Source organism: Chenopodium album, chromosome 17 (genome assembly GCF_948465745.1).
Source record: "Chenopodium album chromosome 17, dcCheAlbu1.1, whole genome shotgun sequence".
Classification (NCBI taxonomy): domain Eukaryota; kingdom Viridiplantae; phylum Streptophyta; class Magnoliopsida; order Caryophyllales; family Amaranthaceae; genus Chenopodium; species Chenopodium album.
In genome coordinates, this window is record NC_137850.1 from 17,325,030 (window position 1) to 17,330,929 (window position 5,900).

The following is a 5,900-nucleotide window of genomic DNA, read 5'->3' on the forward strand; positions in this document are numbered from 1 at the left end:
CAGGTGTGCTAGTGCCTTGCTGCTGGCGCACCAAGCACAACGCACCTAGCAGCAGCCAGCTAGCAGCGTGGCTTGCTTGGCTGCGTGTGCTAGCATTGGCACAGCAGCAGGCCTCGACCAGCAACCCATACTTGTGTGCTTGGCTTGCTAGGCCGAGGCAGCTGCACACACCCAAGCAGCCACAACAAGGGCCCAGCTAAGGCATAAGGCCGCCAGCTGGGTGTGCCTTGGTGCCCAAGGATGGGTGCACGTGGTAGCGGCTGATTGGGGTGTTTGGGTGCATGTGGCCGGTTAAGGGGAGAGCTTGGGGATCAAGTTTGGTCCCCCCTTCCCTTGTGGTCCTTACCTAACCCCTCCTCTAAGTGTGACATTTATTGATTAATTAGTTGTTGGCTATTTAATTTTATTTTTGATTTAAAAATAAAAGGAAAATATTGATTTTACCAACTCTCCAACATTGATGGGAGAGAGGATTTCACTCATGAGTTTCCCTGTAAATACCTAACTTGGGGTATGGGAAAACTCACTTCACTAAGAGTTAGAAAAGGCATCTCCACTTGAGAGAAAACCTTTAAACTCATAATTACTCGAGTAGTTTGGTCGAGCTTGGCTAACCTCCAAGTAATAGACCTAGTCGGGGTCGTGTTGCGGGTGAATTTAGTAAGAGGTTATTTCCCGTTGCGAGAATTAAGCTTTCTCAAGTAAGAGCTCGAGTTTTATTATGTCTTTTGATTATGTCTTCTGATTATATTAATTGTGAGTTTGATCTTGGCTTGGATTTTATTTGCCACGATGAGTCAGACTCATCAAAACCCAACAAAATTCTCAAAAAAAATCAAAACCTCGGGAAAACGGGGTGGAGGAGCCAAGTAAGGAAGCATGTCTTGAGAATAATCGCCATGCATGCACACAAGCTCCTGCGAAGGAAACTGATAGCGCTCTCTTTTGTTCAGCAACTTTTCAAACTAGCTTGAGTGCAACATCGACTCAGGCGAAGGCAATGGCGCCACAAAACGATCAACGCTATGCATACGGACTACACACTTTCCAAGGTACCAAATAAAACGTGATGTACCAAAGAAGACAGTACGATAATCCGAGCGCTCCAAAGCCTCGGGAAGGTCGGTCAAGCTAGCCTAAGGCCGATACTGGATCTCGAGTGGGACCCGAAAACCATAAGAGAATGCATTGATTGCCGAAAAATAACATCAAAGTGAAAGAAATACACTGTGAAGTCGATCCTTACGCCAACAGTAGAGGTACATGACGCAGCAGCCCTCGCAGACTCGTTACTGACTCCACTCATGACTCGCCCTAGTCACACCAGCTGGCACCGATAGGAAAATCGTGGACTGCTCCGCGACGCCGTCGAGGGGCTAATCCCGGAAAGTACTCATAGAAACACAACTGCAACAAGAATAATCTCTAAGTACGTGAGCCAAACCGGTAAAAGCATAACATGAAGAAAAAAAATCGTCACCCCTACGACTCTCCAAAGACCATAGACAGCGGCAGGGGACTGACCATTCAGCTGCTTGCAGCCAAGATGCAGCAACGAGAGCAGATCAGCATACCCTTCACTAGCCCAACTTAAGGATCCTATATCAACAATCCTAGTCAGAGACGGCAGGTAACAAACGAGCGCACGAGAACCCCTATCATTAGAACGGGTCCCGAAAATAAGGATCAAGATGAAGATCCGTGCTCACTGCTCAGGCGTCGTCTTAGTAATATCAAAACCATGAGCGAGAAAAGAAGTCGTCTCTGATCGCCCACTTCGAGGACCACCTCGAGGCACCAATCGAGTCCTGATATGGTGAACGACAAGACCTAACAACTCCACTGCCTCACTCGCCCCCTCAGTGAGGTCAAGAATTTGCTGAACGGGCCGATCGGTAAAACACAAGCAACTGATCATGCTAAAATCAAGAGGAGTCACCGTCATCCCCCCCTCAAGCGAAGTGGAAAGTGTTGTTAGTATCCCAAAAATACTCAAACAACGCTCGGACGACTATCGAACCACAGCCTCGAGGGTTGCGAAATCCCACAACTTCTGATTAAAAATCCCCTAAACCAACAGACTCCCACAAGGCATTGGTGATGGGATCCCCTATGATGATCCCGTATAGCCGAGGAATCAAGTCTCCAGCTCCTGAGCTATGATGGCGAAGTATATCATCGACTATTCCGATAAGTGGACGGTGAGAAATATGGTTCTCATGACCGAAAACCAACTCGTCTGGTGTCCACGAGGGAGGAGTCTACCTACCCCTGCTCGTAGGGGGGCGAGGCTCAGTCTCCAAGGCATCATCAATGTCCTCAGGAACCGAGGGAGTGTCCTCTATTAAAGCCTAACGCCGGCCACGAGTAGAAATATCTCGATCTCGTTGTCTAGGCATGCTATTATGTTCAAACAAAAAATACTTAGCATCATTTCCTAAGTTATTTAGTTATTTATTCAAAAACAGCTTAATAGCTACCTTAAGATGCATTTTCTGTTATATGCTAAATTTTCTGTTCAAGGCTGGAAATTAGCAAAATAATTGAATAATTTCTAGAACTTAGTTCTCCTAATCGTATGATACTACGTTCTCCATGACAATGTAGTACATACACAAAAACAGAGCATTATCAAAATTGCACAAAAACAATAGATCGGCACATCATAGCATGTTTTACCAGATCTACAACAATTATATCACCATTTGAAGTGCAAGAAACAACAAGAACACCATTCACAGACAAAGTAGTACCAAGAATGGTGACTTGCTCATTTCTTCACCAAATCATGCAAACTTAGTCTAAAATTGTTCACAAACCAACATACATTCATATACAAGCTAATTCATGGCAAGAATTTTGACATAGAAGCTCAAAATCAAAAACCCCCAATTTGATTTTTTTAAGGGTTTCAAGCGAAAATGGCTCATTTATAGCAAAATTAGAGATAAAAGGCCAGGAAACTTACACAAATCCTTGTAGAGATTCAAAAATGAGGAAGTTTGCAAGAAATTTAAGCGAAAAGGGTGAAGAAACGAGTGACTTAAGCTCGAAAAACCGCAGCGACAGTAACAATACACTCGAGCAGCAGCAGCAAAATGAAAATGGAAAGAAGAAGCTACGATTTTCGAATTCATAGGCAGAATAAAAGCACCGTGACATGGTACTCGATGCCGTGAAAAAGTAACACGTGTTGTGTCACGGTGCAATCCTACGCGAGGCGTTCAAACAGCAGGTCAATGGGCACAATATTCGAGGACGCGTGACCGTTTCAGCAGGAAGAGAGCGTTGCGTCAGGCAAAATAATACCGCGTGATGGCAGAAACATCCTGCGTCACGGTATATGCGCGAATATTCTGGCAGCTTTTGAATAATTCAATAGCAGAAAAAGAAGCACGTGTCACGAAATAGGTTGCCACGTGACGGCAAAACATCCCGCGTCACGGCAACCGCCCACGTGGCACAATGCTTGCATGTGACCTGTACACCGCATGAATTTTTCAACAAATATTCCTGGAATATTCCAGGCACCTTTGACCAGTTTGAATTATTTTCCACAACTTCGTGACAGTTATTTTTCCATCCAAAAATTTGCGGGAATTTCTAACTGATATTTAAATGGTGTCGAAATAACCATTTTCCCCTACCAAGCATCAAAGTCATATTTGAAGCACATAATGTGGTTGGATAGTCGACTTGAAGGTCTAATCATCTACGGCCCAAGTTCGGGGACAAGCGAACCATCTACAGCCCACGTTCGGGGACAAAGTGAACCATCTACAACCCACATTTGGGGACAATCGAACTATCTACAGCCCATTGTCGGGGACAATCGAACCATCATCATTTTTAGTGATCATCTCTCAGGCGAAGACGATTCACGGCGCAAGGTTCTCGATACACTGAGACTTGTAAACTCATCATTAAACAAGTTTTTCCTCAAGCATGGAAAATTGTCGGTCGTTGCCACCTCTCAAGGTGAAGAAGTCAGCGATTATATCATCTGTCGACTTTCCTCATGCATGGAAAGTATCTCAACAAGTATCATCCGGCGGATTTCTTCAAGCATAGAAAACTGCCAAATTTATTTGCCACCAACACACTGGTGTCAGACACTATCGAACATATTCGTCACCGATACACTGGTGTCAGATAAGCATTCTGTCTCTTTACTCTTTTATCCGTGGAACTAACATTTTTCTGCAGGTATCGCCGTATACAGAATGATTTAGGATCGCCAAACGTCTTAAATCATTCTCCATTTCAATCGACTACTTTGACTATCGTTTCAAAACTGACGTTTCTACAAACTCAGTCAAAGTGGGGGCTTCTGTAGTGTAGGCGTCGTTAGAAGTGCGCCTACGTTAAGCATGTGTGAATATGCTTGGCACTCATAGGAAGTGGGAATTGACGTATACGATTAGGGACAAATAAAGTAGGGAGCCGCCAACAAGTTTTTAAGGAACTTGTAAACCGTTCACGGATCATAAAAGACAACCACAATAAAGGGACAACGATAGGCACCAACGATTGACCCATGAAGGTTACACCCCATTCATAATCCATGAGATTAATAGCTCCATATTGTTCAGAACCACAAAAGGAGGATCGGGGATGATGATACGAAGTGAGTCATGGAGTCACCTTCGCCCGTATTGGCCTCTACTCGATTCTTATTGTGAAAAGTGATTCCTGCGATCTCAAAGGCATGCAAACAAAGACTCAATTTGCTCCAAACTAACATTAGGCTAAATTGGTTGAATATTAATGCAACACATAACTCTAAAGTATCGTGATCACTTGTAGACACCCATTTGTGCTTCCCCTAAACCAGTGATGAATACCTTTTTCTTCGAATGATTGTCGAATAAAGTGAAAGTGTGAAAGGTCAGGTGTTGCGGTTAGTTTTATTAAAAATTCTTTCTTTCTGTTTTCGAAAAACAACTCTATTTTATGAAAACAGACAATCTAATTTAGTTTGGTCCACGACAAGGGTCCAATGATAGTGTAGTTGGATGGGGCTTGCAAAGAGCTTTCCAACGATATATTATAATCCCAATTCCGATGTATAATGAGGAAGTTATGGCCAAAATACTAAACTGGGCCCGGTTTGATCTTTACATGCGGCCCGATGATCTAGGGGAGGGCCCAATGTTAATTATTATTCCTAAAGTTATTAGAATTAATTATAGTCTTATAGAATTTTCTAGAAGGTTCTTTTAAGTCCTAATAAAATTAGAATTAATAATTATATTTTGATGAGTTTTACTTGGAATAAAATATTATTTTATGAAAATACGATTTCAGTTTTCATACGGACTTTACAAGTCAATTTTGACTGATAAGTGGACTCCGTGTTTGAAAGCGCGTAGGAATCAAGACTGTCGTTAAACGACAGGCCTGTCGCTATGCGACAAGCCTTGTCGCCATGCGATAGAGCTTGTCGTCAAGCGACAAGGTCGGTTTTGCGGTGATGGCGTGGAGTTTTACTCCTTATCAAATTCTACCTATTTCCGGACTGTTTTCTTACAAATAGGGTCCCGAACCTCCGTTTTTATTCATCAATCATCCACAATCAACAATCAGGAATTCTCATCATCAATCAATCTATTCTCTAAATTCTCTTTTAGCTCTCATCTCTCTAGCTTTTCACAAACACAATTCCGCATACACGAGATCTAGAAACACCTAGCCAAGTTCGAAGTTGCCTTCGCCCTAGACGTGAAAGTTTATGATTTCTGAGGGTTTGGTCCCTAATCTTTATTTCAATTATTTAATTTAATTGTTTTAATTTAATACTTTTTCTTGAAGTTACTAACGCGTGTGTTTTGTTATTAGAAAGAGATACGAGGCATCCAAGTAAGTACTTTAATTGTTTAATTGATATTATCATATAGAAA